This window comes from Nicotiana tabacum, chromosome 4, assembly GCF_000715075.1.
Source record: "Nicotiana tabacum cultivar K326 chromosome 4, ASM71507v2, whole genome shotgun sequence".
Lineage (NCBI taxonomy): Eukaryota > Viridiplantae > Streptophyta > Magnoliopsida > Solanales > Solanaceae > Nicotiana > Nicotiana tabacum.
In genome coordinates this window covers 71,522,578-71,539,969 of record NC_134083.1, presented here as the reverse complement: position 1 = coordinate 71,539,969, position 17,392 = coordinate 71,522,578, and positions in this window count along the sequence as shown.

Sequence of the window (17,392 nt, the reverse complement as noted above, 5' to 3'; positions counted from 1 at the left end):
AATCTATTATATTATTTTATTGGACCACTAGTAATTGTCGATGTCGACCCCTCGTCACTACGTTTTTTGGATGTTCTAGAATTTGTTTATGGTTTTGCTTAGCATTTACACACTTTTATTATCTATTCTATTTAAATTGTAAGTTTCCATGAATTTTATGCGTTCATTTTTTTATCTAATAAAATTCACGACTTCGAAAGCTTGATATTCGGTCGTCACAGCTTAGTATCAGAGCCCTAGCTTCACTTGGTCTCACGAGTCATGAGTGAGTATAGTAGAGTCTTGTGGATCAGTACAGAGACATCTGTACTTATCTTCGAGAGGCTACAAGGCTGTTAGGAGCACTTCCCTTCTTGATTCCTTATCGTGTAATTTGATTTCATTGAAGATTATGCCTTCATTTCCTTATCATGCAATTGGGCATCGAGAAGTTGTAGTGGTATCGCAGACATGGTGCAGGATGTTTCTTCCTGCGTATTCGGGCGTGCTATTTTCGTCGCCCTGCAGAAGAGTGTTCTGTCATTTCAGCCCAGTATTAGTATTGCTTATGGTTTTGAGGATATGCACATATTGGTGTAATGGAAGGGTGCTTATTTATGTGTCATGCGGTGAATGACTCGAAAGGAGGATTTTTCGGTGCATGGTTCAAGACTTGATTGGCGAGGTAGCGAGATCAGATATTTTCGAACTTGATGTAAATTCTCATTTGTGATATGGGGTCGTCATCCTTGTTTAAACGCATTAAGGCACGTCGGTGTTTTGGTCTTCTTTAATTTATCTCTGGGGCAGGGTATTGTGGAAGGGTGCCTAAGAAGCGGTTGTTGGAGATGGCGGTGTGTAGCGATTTTAGACTTGAATTGGTGTTTCTAATACTAATGGCTCGAGAAAGATGATCTCCGGGGAGGCTTAGAGTTGGTAGAAATTTATTAGTTCGGGTGCTACAGATATGGATTTCAATTTAGAGCAGTATTTGGGAAACGAAGGATGAGGAAGGACATGGTGGGAGGTGTCTCACGGAGGTTGAATTGCTAGCAGGTCAAGTACGAACTGCAAAGGCATAGTAGGGTATCGATTTTCTGGTAGGATATCCACATGCTTTGAGAAAGTTTGGAGCGATTTGGGGATCATGGTGGATAATGACTAAGACTATGCATTTCATTTGGGATGGTGGCTGCTGAACGGACGAAGCTTGAATATGACGGAAAGGAGTTCTCTTGGAATTAAGAGAGGTGTGAAGCTTGCGTATCGTTTTGGGATGCAACATGACTTCGAGTTTCAGGACGTATAGTTGAACCTTCAATTGGTGCTAATAGACAATGAATGGACTCTTACAGCTCGTGGACGACCATGGGCTTAGGAGGGTTTACTTATTTTGTGGTAGTTGTAACGAGGGAAATATCGTTCGAAGGTGTTGATATGGAATTCCACAGATGGGCTATCTTTTGTGAGTAGGCTAGCGGTTTTGTGATTTTGATGAAGTTCCTACGAAGAATTCCACTTTCTACCCCAGCGGGAGGCATGTTTTGTGATCTGAGTTTAGATCAGTTGAAGAGGATAGTATGACTATCAGGAGGTCAAATGTGCGATTGTGGCTGATAATTCGAAATGTTTTATGAAAATTTTAACAAGTGATTACGAGAAATTTGGCGGGTTAATGGTGCGAGATTATGGTATTTGATTAGGAGTCATTATGGGTTCTAGATTTATGTGATTTTCATCTAAAGCTAAGTGGGGTAACCCACCGTCTACAATTGGGTCATGTGGTGGTGCGCCTGTTCGGTTTCTGGTTATCGGTGCACTGGTGTATTAATTATGACTAAGAAAAGAGAACATTATAGGTAATTCGGGCAATGAACTATATGAATGTGTGTTATATTTTGCCTTATCGATTCATGTGCAGATTTTGGGATGACTCAGAGTTTATGCTTCTTATGGATGTGATGTACAAGGAGAAGAATTCATCTTGTTGCATCTTTGGGAGTGTTCATATGCAAACATCGCACTAGAGTTTGGTTATATATTCGGGACTAGGTCAGAGTGGGTGATCCTCAATAGCGGCTCTTGTGGGCTCAAGAATTTAAGTGTAGTGTCTGAGGATTTTGGGTTCGTATGTGGCTGAAGATCGGGATTTTGCAGTAGAGTGTGAAGAATGCTTGGGGAATTTCTATGTTATCAATTGGTCTACGATGCAGTGTTAGAAAATTGGGACAAACAACTTTGAATTCATAGAAGATCTAATAAGTGAAGGTGTATCAATTGGAGTTACTACAGACTGCATGAGGAGGGTATTAAATGGCTTATGTGCGTTGAGACGATGTAGACTCGTGATTTGCGGTCATTCAGGATGCGCATTATTTGAGGTCTGTTATTGTTTAAATAGAACTACCATTTCTAAGGCAAGTCGAGAGTATATTAGGAGAAGTTGATTCAGTTAGTAATGGCTTAAATCGGCATGGTTATGGAAATGATCAGTTTCTTCAGTTTGTTAAGCTATACATGTGATTCATGGTTGTGCGTGGAGGATTGACAACCACCGTAATTTGATTGATTTGGACGTATTTGATCCTGATAGACTTGTTACATGTAAATGAATCTCGAAAGAGTTATGAATTGAGGTTTGCATTTTCTTTGGTTATGGGAATTCGGCTGCATGTTGCAATTGTTCGTCTAAAGTGTGTTGAGTGAAAGGGTTCTAGATGATGAAGTATTTATTCTATTGGTGGTTCAGAAGTTGTGATAAAATTCTTGTACTCTCACGTAGCGGCATGATAGGTGCAGTGAGCGATATGGAAATTGGATGTTGGGGATCAAGGTTGTGGTTTGGTGTCGATAATAATGCCATGAGCTCGGAGGAGCGAGGGAGGATTTCAGATGTATAGAGTATGTATGCACTATTTTCCGGCAGCCTTAGGATAGTTTGTTTTATGGTAGGAGTGTTGGGTATTTAAATGTGGATGCTTGGCTAGTAATATAGAAATAGCATGGTCAATGGCCATTGATGTTCAGATTTTACTACTTGGTGTGAAGGTTGTGGGAGTATATCCCACGAGAAGATCGTATAAGTTTTACGTGTCAGTGATTTGATTGTTAGGGATCGAAATCGGGTCTGGAGATTTTGGTATTGTTGCCAATGGGGAAGTTTATGCCTGATGGGCTATCTATTCCTTTTGTTGTGGACCGTGGGGGGGGGGGGGTTCCGGGATTGGATAACTGTTTGTATGTGTCATTAATAGGGTCATTATGGATCTTTGAAAGGTTATTGGGCCAGTATGGCTGTGATGAAAATTGACTTGAGGTCCGTTGGTGGAACTAATATGGATGTATGCTCTACATTAGGTTGGATGTGTTCCTTCATCCTATCATTGCTTATGAAGGAGTCTTCGGGCGTTGGATGTTATTCATGTCATCAACCATTCTATGTGAAACAACTTGATTATTCAAATATATGTTGTGGCCCCGTGTAGCTAGTTGTTTTATATGAGCAAGATGACTCTCGAGATACAGGTCATTTATTGTATCTTAGTCGTGCTTGGGGTTTTTAAAGCGCATGGCGCTATCTTCTTCCCGGGGTTGTATTTATGCACTTGGAATGTTTGTGGTCGATATTCGGGCATTTTGTGGGTATGAGAATTATGGCTTGATGGGTATTTTCTTACTGATTGTCATGTGTGTTGAGTGGCATGCCGCCATTTGGATTGATGTTTGGGTCGGGTTGCACGTCGCAACAATATCATGTTTTGATCGGGTTGCATGATGCAACAGTATCATGTTTGGATCGGGTTGCACGCTGCAATAATATCATGCTTGGATCGGGTTGCACGCCGCAATGGTATAATGTGTGGTGCTGGTTGCGCGCTTCAATAATGAGATGTTGAGTATGGTTCATTAGACTTATTTTGTGTGCCTTGTTTCTCATCTCTGAGATAGGTTCATAGCATTTGTTGGGCTATTTTATTTGTTATGCAGGCTGGATAGCTCTTTATAAGAGTTTGTTTTTCCTTAGTTGGTCTGAGTTGTGGCTTGTTTATGCATTGATGTCGCCGTATGATATTTTAGATTGTGTTTGAGGCGGCTTATTGCCCGAGCAGCTTGTACTGGGTGAGACAAGGTTATTGGACGAGAGGTCAGTGCGATCGGATTTATAAGGTATAATAGAGGAAAAATGTTACTACTCAGTTCACAATGAGGCAATGGTTCTTTATGAGGGGAGGAATTCCATGAATTTTCGATTTGGAAGGTGGTTATGAGTTTCTACACATCACGTTCATCATTCCAGCATTGCAAGGGTCAGAACCGGACTTATGTGTGTTACGAGATATACTACGGGCATGAAATTTGTGAATTTGCAGCTATCGTGGTTGGAGGATTTTATTTTTGGCATGCAAATTGTGCGGTGCGACGTGTTATTACAACATGGGTGGCTGATCATGTTTTGGGTTTAGCATATTGAGATTGATACAGTGCTTGTATGTTTGAATCAGGTCTCGTAGAGAATTCCGGATGTTGGAAATTTGGTACTAAGGCTTGTGGGCTAAGGTAGCAGGAAGGTTCTTCAGTCTGGCTCGGGCCAGTGTGCCCGCATGGGTTGTGGTGGCAGGGATAGGTGCACGAGGTATTAAACATCGATTTTGGGAAACTCCAGAGCAGTTCTTCGCACGTTTGAGGACGAAAGTATGTTTAAGCGGGGGAGAATGCAACGACCCGATCAGTCGTTTTGCGCTCTAGTTCGTCATTTGGTGGTTTAAGTCCTTGAGTAGCTTCACTTCATGTATTATGACTCGCACGTGTAGTCGTATTAGATTTTCGGGAAGATCAAAGTTGGTTTGGAAGAAGCTTTGAGTTGAAAGAGTTGATCAAGCTTTGAATTTTAAGTAAACGACCTCAGATCAGAGTTTTGACGATTCTGTTAGGTCCGGATGATGATTTTGGACTTAGGCATATGTCCAGATTTGGATTTGGTAGTACGTCGGTTGATAGACTTGACTGAGAGTTGACTTTGCTGATATCTGATCTGGATTATGGTTCTGGGAGTTGGTATAGGTCAGTTGTGTCACTGGGAACATGCATGCAAAATTTAAGATCATTACGGGTTGATTTGATATAGTTCGGTATGCGTTTTAGAAGTTTAAAAGTTCATTAGGCTTGAACTTATGTGCAATTCATGGTTTTGATGTTGTTTGGTGTTATTTGAGGTCTCGAGTAGGTTTACGTTATTTTTTGGGACTGGTTTGTGTGATTGGACTGGGTTCGATGGCCTCTGCTGTGTTATGGATGTGTTCGAGTTGTGTCATGCTATTATTTGGTGTTTCAGTGTCGTTTCATTGGGAATAAAAGGTACTATATTTTATCAAACGACTTTTGATTTTTTATTATATTAAACCATTAGACCTGTATCGTAATTACGGAATCATAGCAATAAGAATCGTCTAATTCCGAGGGCGTATGAAAAAGTTATGCCCATTTCCGTATCGAGAAAGATTGCTGGTTTCTGGTGTGAACTTTTGTTCTGCACGAAAACTAGAGAGGTTCCGCGAACGCAAAGAAGGATTTCTAGGTTGACGGACAACGTAGAAAATTTCTCTTCGCAAACGCGAAGGTCTTCCGCGATGGCGATGAACAAAAATCATCTAGGTAGTGTTTTAAAACAAGTATTTTAGTACTTTGAGCATATCTTGAGTTCTAGAACTCTGTTTGAGGTGATATTTGCGGCGTTGTTCTCGTCTCAACAAAGGGGTAAATTTTCGACCTTTATTTTGATGTTTTTAAAAGATTATTTTAGTTGATTATTATTTTTATCCCTGTTTGGATGGTAGAAATTAGGGTTTTTAGCCACAAAGATGAGAAATGATAAATCCTTGATTTGAGGGACAATTCGTGGATGAAATTGGATGATTTTATGGATATATACTATATAAGTTGAGATTAATATTTATTTTCAATCATTTTTGGAATCCAACCACGTGACCCCGGAAGTTGACCTTGTTGACTTTTTGAGCGGAGTTGGGAATTGCTACAAATAGTTAAATTATGAGTATTGCAGTAGATTGTTATTGCTTTGCACATTGTTTTATTAGTTTCTGATCGTTTGGCATAGGTTTGAGGAGTTAGAGAGGCGTTGGATCCGGTTACCGTATTTCGGAGCGAGGTGAGTCTCCTGTCTTACCTTGTGAGGGTGAAACTACTACGTAGCTAATAAATTGGTAAGTGCTACTAGTTGTGTGTACTACGTATGCATGAGGTGTCGAGAGTCCGTACGAGCTAAAGCATGTTTATGTACGGGTAGACTTAGGACTCTATCTTGTAATATTTGAATTATTTGAACTCAATTTGCTAACTTAAATAATTTAATTTATAATTGAAATTGATTTAGGAACATTTTAGGCCGAGCTTTATCGCCTTGAGTTGTTCGGCAAGATATTTGATAAACGGTAAAAATTGTATTCACCTTATGTTCCATACATGTGTTGTAAGCACGCGACTCATAATTCGTTAAGTTTCTTCCTTTCCTGTGGATCAGGCAAAACGCCTCGGCAATATATTGAGATGTATCTCTGGTTCTCTCCGGTCGATCCTCGGCAGTGTATACACCACTCTGGATCGGGTTGTATAGCATAATCGAGCTTAATACCGCCAGGAGTCCGAATATTCGTGATATGCCCCTTTTATGGAGACCTGACATTTGTAGGGTATTCGTCATCCATTTGAGATTACATTTGATATTTCTGATCTGTTGTGATAGCATATGACATTCGAGAGGTTTATATTGTCAAAAGAAAAGTTGGGGAATTATGTGAGTTGTAGGTTTTATCTCATGGTTACTGTTGTGTTTCATACCTGTTTATAATCTATTATATTATTTTTTGGACCACTAGTAAGTGTCGATGTCGACCCCCCATCACTACTTTTTCGGGGTTAGGATATATACTTACTGGGTACGCTTTAATTTATGTACTCATGCTGCACTTCTTCACTAAATGTGCAGAATCTGACTGTCATGACCCCAATTTCCCTCCGTAGGATGTCGTGATGGTAACAAACATGCAAAGAATACTGAAAATAATAATTAACTCCCAAATACACAACATTTAACATAAACAAACTTCGCACTTAGTGTATACAATTTCCCCAAAACCCGGCGATATCGAGTCACAAGCTCTACAAAAGTATCAAAGTCATCCCTATACAACTATATAGTAAAGAATGAAAAAGATAGAAATTGATAGAAAGTGACTCCGAGGCCTGCGGATGCGGGCAAGTGTACCTTGAAGTCTCCAAATATGAACTCAGCTCACTAGTACTGGGGCTGATAGGAGGTACCTGGATCTCCACAAAAAAATGTCTAGAAGCGCAGCATGAGTACACCATAATGCTACCAAGTAAGTGCCAAGCCTAACCTCTATAGAGTAGTGATGAGGTCAGGTCAAGGCCCTACTAGAAATAATAAGAAACGGGATGAAAGATTTAACAATATAATAATAATTACAATGGAAATAAAACAAGTAAGGAGTATACCAAAAATTTAACTACACAGAATCAAGGAAAAAACTACATCACAGAAGAAAACAAGGATCGGTAAGGAAACAAAATGACCAAAGACAAGTATCAATATAGAAAGATCAACAAGGGTCCATGCCGAGGTACCGCCTCGTAGTCCCAAATCACAAGAATAACTCAAAATCTTTGCTTATATCACCACGAGAGCCTTGCATTTTGGTTTTTGAAAATTATTTTCCCGAAATAGCATCCCGCGTTTTAGCTCATCTTATCACACCGCATGGCTTGTAGTAGTTCCCCTACTAGCACCGTGTATCAAGCCCACCTTATCTCACCACATGCATTTCAACCCAAAAACCTTATACCACCGCATGCGTATCAATATCACAGTGTACCACAATTCGCACCTCAAGTTCCCAATATCATAACTTGCCAAAAGAAATCAACAATAACTGTATTTTAGCAATAAGGAGCCCACAACTCAACTACAATATACACATAGTCTCAACAATAACAACCGGAAGTGAATAACTCAACACAATGATATGGAACAACTTAACACTTTGCCTCAATAGGAATCACGACCTTTGTAACTCACTACCAATTTGAACAACAAGATATTCCATGAATGACAACTTCAAGTAAATAGTTCAACATTTAAATAATGATTACGAAAAAAGGAAACAAGAACTTAAACTAAACATGCAGAGCATTTAGCAAGTAAGTGATAAGACAAGTAGAACATGTCAAAGTAGACGAATGATGACTAATATAACATGATAGGATAACTCAAATATGGCATGGAAGGCATCTACATAGCTAAAATCGGTAATTTCCACATTTAGCCCGTGCACACACTCGTCACGTACACGGCTTCCACACATCACAATTATCACAAACAACACCAATACTAAGGGGTAATTCCCCCACATAAAGTTAGGCAAAACACTTACCTCAAATCATGTTAACTCAATCAACTAGTAGGCCTTTCCCTCGCTTATCTAACTCCAAACGGCTCGAATCTAGCCAAAACAACCCCATAACATACATATAAACTATAGGGAGCTAATTCGAATCACAAAGGTAGAATCTTTGCAAAGAAATAAAAAGTCAACTCAAGAAGTCAACCTGGGTCCGCATCTCGAAAACCGACCAAAATTACAGAATTCAAACACCCATCCGATATCGAGTCAAACCATACAAGAATTACTCAAATTCGAATTCAAATCGCCTTTCCAAATACCAAATTTAAGCCTAAGATGTCTTTACACTTTCCCCCCAATTTTCCAACTCAAACCACTCATTAAATGATAAAAACAACAATAGATTTGTGTAATTTAACCAAAACCGAGTTAGGAATTTATATCCCAATAATCTCTCTGAACATTTCCCGAAAGACTGCCTCACAACGAGCTCTATAACTCCAAATTATGAAATATGAGAAGAACCCTCGATTTTGAAACTTAAATATGATGCCCAGTGCTTTACTCTTCGCGAACGCGGAAGGTACCTCGCATTGGCGAAGCACAAAAATGCTGCCGCCCAAATTCCTATTACGCAAATACGAGAACGCACTCGGCAATGCGATGACCAATGATCCTAAGCTTCGCGATAGCGAAGCCTCACTTGCGAACGCATAGACCAACGTGCGAGGTCTCCCAATCACACCCTAGAAAGTTACATAACCATAATATAACATAGAGGAGGCAACAAATAGGGGATCGGGGCTAAAATACGCAAAACGGCCTATCGGTCGTTACATCCTCCCCCTCTTAAAACAAACGTTCGTCCTCGAACGAGTATAGAGACATGCCTGAAATTGTGAAAAGATGAGGATAATGACAACGCATATCATGCTTGGTCTCCCAAGTCGCCTCCTCGACTGGTTGACCCCTCTACTGAACCTTCGCTGAAGCAATGTTCTTCGACCTCAAGTTTCGAGCCTGCCTATCCAAAATGGACACCGGCTCCTCAACATAAGTCAAATCCTTTTACAACTGGACTGGGCTGAAATCCAACACATGAGATGGATTACCGTGATACTTCTGGAGCATAGAAACATGGAATACTGGATGAAGTGCAGCTAGACTAGGTGGTAGTGCAAGCCTGTAGGCCACCTCTCCAATCCTCTCTAGAATCTCTAAAAGTCTAATATATACTTGGGGCTCAACTTGCCCTTCTTCCCGAATCTCATAACACCCTTCATGGGTAAAACCCGGAGCAAGACTCGCTCCCCAACCATGAATGCAACGTCGCTAACCTTCCAATTCGCATAACTCTTCTGTCAAGGTTGGGTTGTACGAAGTCGATCTTGCATCAATTTAACCTTTTCCAAAGCATCCTGCAGGAAGTTTGTACCCAGTAGCCTAGTGTCACGCCCCGAACCTAGGAGCGAGACAAGCACCCCGTGCCTCACCTAACCTGGCGTACCAAATTGCGACTAAGGGACTCTGAACACATAATGTCATACTTTGGCCATGGGGCCACCTTGCAAGACAATTTGCGAAGCAAAATATAAAACTGAATGGAAACTAGCACTAACTAAATATCAATATAAAGCTAGGCCGACAAGGTCGTCATAGCTACTACAGCTGACAAACCACCAATTTATACAAACCCAACATACTGCACTAACCAACAGGATATGCCTACAAGCCTCTACTGATAGATGTACTGTGATCGGAACAGGGCCCCGACCTACCCATAACATATATACAGATATACATAAGATGTACACAAAACTCTAGTCCTGGCAACTCCGAAAGACGTGGAGCTTACCGATCAGGCGGAACTCGGAAAACACCTACTGAGGAGGTCTACCCGTCTGTCTGTCTGAACCTGCACGCATGAAATGCAGCGCCCCCAAAAAGGGACGTCAGTACGAAATAATGTACCGAGTATGTAAGGCAATAAAATAACTGAAATCTGAAACTGAACTGATAATATGATAACTGAAATTAACTGGGAGTCAAAGATGATCTGGAGATATACTTACCTGCTGATACTGACTCAACTCCTTCAATATAGTAAGTAAAATAATTGTACGGCCTTATAAGGCTCGGTATATATAACTGCTCTGCCATAGTAGGCTCGCTTATAGGCGCTCGGCCATACTAGGCTATGTATCTCGACCATGCTGGGCTCGCTCATAGGCGCTCGGCCATAGTAGGCTCGGTATATAACTTTCCATCTGATCAGAGGTTGCCCAATAGGGGCCTGCCCATCGATTATAGCTCGATGGTAATGAAAATACTGTAATACTGTATATATAGGCTTGCTGCTCTCTTGACTGAAAGAAGACAATACTAAAATTGAATATAGAGTCTCGATAAGGAATAATATTGTAACTTATGAGACTAGAATAGTGTGAATAAATTCATGAATATGAACTTCTCTTTTGTCTCATTACTAACACATGTAGCTACGAGATCATGCCAAAATGAAGGAAGGCTTAGCCTTAACATACCTTATCACAATCTTTTCAATCACCAAGTTGAACTCACCTCTTCGCACCTTAATCTACAAGAATGATAATAATACTATCGTTAAGTTACGAAAGGTACAACTATCGCACAACGAACGACAAACCTATTTTGTATTAAAACGGGCAGCATCTCCCCTATAATATGCCCTTCCTCCAACTTCAAGATAACACCAACAATACAAGGACAGAACAATAACAACATATATACATCATTTTCCAGCCCTATATACACCATCAAATACTACAAAACAGCCTAACACACCCCAATCTCTTCGTACACAAAACGATCACCGTAGTAGTGTCAAACGACCCGAAAATGTTATGACGAACGACCAGCCAACCACCCTACATTTATATGGTGTTTATAAACCCCCTTCCTCCTCCAAAACTCCACAAAATAGTAATAAAACACGCAGCCCAACAGCAACAGAAAACAGTCCACAAAACAGTCCGCTACAAGTGAATAACTCGAACTCACGGCTTCCGATCACCATCCCGTGAGTTCTTACAAGTATAGAACGACTTACCATGAATTTACAGCAGAAAAAATGGATGAAAGAGAGCAGTAAACTCACCTTATTTGTTGGATAACTCAGCTCCTATCTTGGTTCTTCAAACTCTAAGTTTTATCTCCAATTGGAACTTGAAAGGGAGAGAAAATCAATTAGGGTTTGTGGGAAATTTTGGGAGGATTCTTTGCAGAGCTTATGTCTGGTTATTATGCTCTATTTTAAGTCTAATATATGAAGAAAATAGGCCCTTAAAAGGCCTCTTTGGACGACCCGAAATGGCCCATTTTTGGGCTTTCATTTAAGCAAGTAGGTGACACACCTACTTGTCACCTAGCAGCTTGCGCAGTATCGCAAAAATGCACATATCTCTCTACTCCGATGTCGTATTGACAAATGGTTTAATGCGTTGGAAAATAGACTCATAGATCTTTAATTTGGTGTGTGGAACACACCATAACTCTAAGTATATTGGGAGAAAATTGCAGTTACATTTGACCCAAAGTTTCAGTAAAACTTATGAATGTAACTTGTGATGACTTTCATCGACTTTTGTTCCACAACTCGCTTGACTTAAAAACATAACGCACGGATGTAATACGACTAATATAAATCATAACATAATCTCTTTATCATGTTAATCACCCTAGTCTCACCCCAAAGGTACATGTTATAACATTCCCAACTTGTCGACTTTCGATGAAACATTGTTTTATTTAATTGCTTTAGCTTCTGAACTGTCCAACCCTCTTTGTACTTGTTGTTCATGATCTTCAATATTTGTAACCTCAGAGGTAACATGATTAACTTACTTTATATACTTTTAAATATTATCTCATTTTTTTGTCCTACATTAGTTTACTTACGACGCATTTTTACATACGAAAATATAGGGTGTAACATCACTCCCCCTTGGGAACATTCGTCCTCGAATGTTTACTCTTGGAGACTTTGGAAACTTTTTCCAGAGTATCCTTCGTACACTAGGTTAAAACCAACCTGCACGTAGCCAGAAACATACTATGCATGCCACACATGGCCAATCTTTATAAATAGCAGCAATTTGCCTCTGACATAATCCTGTCTCGTAGCCCTGCTACATCTGGAACACACAAACGACCCTTGTATCTGAGAACCCCATCTCCCTTGAGCTCTAACAATGGCTTCTTCTGCTGCGGAACTCGCTCTCTCAACTCGACCAACTCTGGGTCCTCGTACTACCTTTCCTTGACTTCAGCTATGAGGGATGATTTTGCAGTGTTTTGGATTACAACTCCACCATCCTCAGAATCTACTAACCGAACCCCCAACGAAGCCAATTGATGAATATCTCTAGCTAATTGTCTTTTCTCGGGCTCTACATGTGCTAAGCTACCCATAGATCGGCGACTTAAGGCATCTGCTACAACATTAGCTTTCCCTGGATGGTAGAGAATGTTAACATCGTAATCTTTCAATAACTCAAGCCATCGCCTCTGTCGCAAATTCAACTCTTTCTGCTTGAAAATATATTGTAGGCTTTTATGATCAGTAAATATATCAACATGAACACCATATAAATAATGCCGCCATATCTTAAGTGCATGGACAACCGCAGCTAACTCGAGGTCGTGGGTCGGATAATTCCTCTCGTGCTTCCTCAACTGCCTTGAAGCATATGCAATTACCTTCCCATGTTGCATCAAGACACATCCTAACCTGACACCTGATGCATCACAATACACGGCATAACCCTCTAGACCCTCTGGAAGTGTTAGAACTGGAGCTGAGGTCAACTTGTTCTTAAGCTCTTGGAAACTCCGCTCACAAGCCTCTGTCCATTGAAACTTAGTTTCTTTCTGTGTCAACTTCGTCAATGGTGCCGAAAGGGAAGAAAAACCCTCTACGAACCTCCGATAGTATCCTGCTAAGCCTAGAAAGCTACGAACCTCTGTCAGAGTGGTAGGTCTAGGCCAAGATTTCACGGCCTCAATCTTCTGAGTGTCCACCTTTATCCCTTCATCTGATACAATATGCCCCAAGAATGCTACAGACTTCAACCAGAACTCACATTTAGAAAACTTAGCATACAACTTACGATCACGGAGGGTTTGGAGTACCGCTCGCAGGTGGTCCGCATGCTCATCCTCTGAACGGGAATAAACCAGAATATCATCAATAAATACTATCACGAACAGATCTAAAAATGGCCGGAATAGGCTATTCATCAAGTCCATAAATACAGCGGGTGCATTAGTCAACCCGAAGGACATGACAAGGAACTCGAAGTGGCCATATCGGGTCCTGAAGGCTGTCTTCGGAATATCTTTTTCCCGAACTCTGACCTGGTGGTACCCCGACCTCAAATCAATCTTGGAAAAGCATCTAGCTCCCTGCAACTGATCAAACAAGTCATCGATCCTTGGAAGTGGATACTTATTCTTAATAGTTACCTTGTTCAACTGCCTATAATCGATACACATCCTCAGCGAGCCGTCTTTCTTCCGCACAAATAGTACCGGTGCACCCCAAGGTGAGGTACTGGGCCTAATGTAACCTTTCTCCAGCAAATCTTTTAACTGCTCCTTCAACTCCTTCAATTCGGCAGGTGCCATTCTATACGGAGGGACGGATATTGGTTGAGTTCCTGGAAGCAAATCGATGCTAAAATCAATCTCTCGCTCTGGAGGAATACCTGGAAGCTCATCTGGAAACACATCTGCATACTCTTTGACTATGGGAATAGACTGAAGTGTAGGTATCTCAGCATCTGCATCTCTAACTCGCACAATATGATAAATGCACCCTTTTGCGATCATTTTCCTCGCCTTCAGATAGGAAATAAACCTACCTCTGGGTGTTGGTGTATTACCTACCCATTCAAGGACTGGCTCACCCGGAAAATGAAATTTGGCTACCTTTGCTCGGCAATCAACTGTGGCATAGCAAGCTGCCAACCAGTCCATGCCCATGATAGCATCAAAGTCCATCATCTCTAGCTCAACTAGGTCAGCTGAGGTCTGACGACTACAAATTGTCACCGTACAACCTCGATAAACCCGTCTAGCAATAATCGATTCTCCGACCGGTGTAGATACCGCAAAAGGATCACTTAGTATTTCAGGCACTATACCAAACTTCCTCGCGACAAATGGGGTAATATACGATAAAGTAGATCCTGGGTCTATCAAAGCATAAGCATCGTGAGAGAAAATGGTTAATATACCTGTCACAACGTCTGGTGAAGACTCCTGGTCCTGTCGACCCGCTAAAGCATAGATACGGTTCTGATTACCACCTGAACTGGAACCTCTACCTCTACCTCGACCTCTACCAGCTGAAGACTGAGACTCGCGCCTTGAAGGATGCACGGACATAGACGATCCTATTGCTGAACTCGCTGGTTGTGCCATTCCCCCAGAATCTCTATTTGGGCAATCTCGCATCATATGCCCCGGACGCCCACATGTATAACAAGCATCAGAACCTGCTCGGCATTGACCCAAGTGTCCTCTACCACAGATGTCACACCGCGGAGGAAATGACCATGTCTGCGCAGAACCTCGTTGTCGCTGCAAACCCGACGCCCGTGAGCTCTCACCTGGTCCTGACTGAGTATAGCGGTCATACCCGTAACCCTGTAACTGAGGTGGCGGAGGCCTAGGTGGCCGTCCGAAGTACTGGGTCCTATAACTACCCTGAGATTGCTCCTGAGACCTGGGAAATCTCATCCTCTTACGTTGCCCTTGCTCAGCCCTCTCTGTACCCTGCTGCCGACGCCTACCCCTTTCTATATTCTGGGCGAATGCCTGAATCCGGGAGATATCCATACTATCCTGCAATGCAGCGGTGGCACATGCCTCGGTTAACTCTGGGGCTAACCCTGCTATAAACCTGTGAATCCTGTCCCGCATAGTAGAAACTATGGATGGTGCATATCTGGCCAATGAGTCAAAACGGAGACTATACTCTCGAACACTCATATTACCCTGCTTGAGGGCTAGAAACTGATCGACTCGAGCCAGTCGGATCTCCCGCGGTAAGTACTGGTCAAGGAAAGCATCTGAAAAATTCTCCCAAATAGCTGGAGGTGTATCACATCCCCTGGACCTCTCCCATCCCTCATACCAAAGGATGGCTATATCTCGGAGTCGAAAAGCTGCTAGCTCAACTGCCTCTTTCTCCGTGGCATGCATAACACGAAAGATCCTGTGAAGCTGATCTATGAAATCCTGCGGGTCCTCCCTCTGATCTGTCCCCGTGAACTCTAGGGGACTCAAAGCAATAAACTCTCGGACCCTTGAACTCCCAGACCCCTCAGAAGTTCCTGCACTAGCTAATGCCCTAGCATGTTGCTGGGTAGCTACCAACTGTGTCAACAAATGCACCGCACTCCTTAAGTCCTGATCTGATGGAAGTGGAGGGGGAACTGGATGTGCGGTTTCCCTAGGAATCTCCGTAGTTGGTGGAGGAGCCGGTAATGGCTGAGTAGGGGTCTCCCCTTGAGCCTCAGACTGGGCCCCATCTACTGGGGGTACCCTGTTGGTCCCCTCACCTACTACTGTATCTCTCCTCTGGCTAGCCGTAGTCTTCCTAGTCACCGTCATCTGTGCATGCAAACACCAACACATAAGTTTAATTCAAATTTCCTATAACTCAGTTCTATAGCACGATTTAGATTTCAAAGAAATGTAACCAACTCCTAAATGCCCTGTAGTTCCTTGCTTATATAATGTGGTGCACAACACATCTATAAACAAGACCCTACTAGACACGGCTTGTAGACTCCCTAGGACAGAACTGCTCTGATACCAAGTTTGTCACGCCCCGAACCTAGGAGCGAGACAAGCACCTCGTGCCTCACCTAACCTGGCGTACCAAATTGCGACTAAGGGACTCTGAACACATAATGTCATACTTTGGCCATGGGGCCACCTTGCAAGACAATTTGCGAAGCAAAATATAAAACTGAATGGAATCTAGCACTAACTAAATATCAATATAAAGCTAGGCCAACAAGGCCGTCATAGCTACTACAGCTGACAAACCACCAATTTATACAAACCCAACATACTGCACTAACCAACAGGATATGCCTACAAGCCTCTACTGATAGATGTACTGTGATCGGAACAGGGCCCCGACCTACCCATAACATATATACAGATATACATAAGATGTACACAAAACTCTAGTCCTGGCAACTCCGAAAGACGTGGAGCTTACCGATCAGGCGGAACTCGGAAAATACCTACTGAGGAGGTCTACCCGTCTGTCTGTCTGAACCTGCACGCATGAAATGCAGCGCCCCCAAAAAGGGACGTCAGTACGAAATAATGTACCGAGTATGTAAGGCAATAAAATAACTGAAATCTGAAACTGAACTGATAATATGATAACTCAAATTAACTGGGAGTCAAAGATGATCTGGAGATATACTTACCTGCTGATACTGACTCAACTCCTTCAATATAGTAAGTAAAATAATTGTACGGCCTTATAAGGCTCGGTATATATAACTGCTCTGCCATAGTAGGCTCGCTTATAGGCGCTCGGCCATACTAGGCTATGTATCTCGACCATGCTGGGCTCGCTCATAGGCGCTCGGCCACAGTAGGCTCGGTATATAACTTTCCATCTGATCAGAGGTTGCCCAATAGGGGCCTGCCCATCGATTATAGCTCGATGGTAATGAAAATACTGTAATACTGTATATATAGGCTTGCTGCTCTCTTGACTGAAAGAAGACAATACTAAAATTGAATATAGAGTCTCGATAAGGAATAATATTGTAACTTATGAGACTAGAATAGTGTGAATAAATTCATGAATATGAACTTCTCTTTTGTCTCATTACTAACACATGTAGCTACGAGATCATGCCAAAATGAAGGAAGGCTTAGCCTTAACATACCTTATCACAATC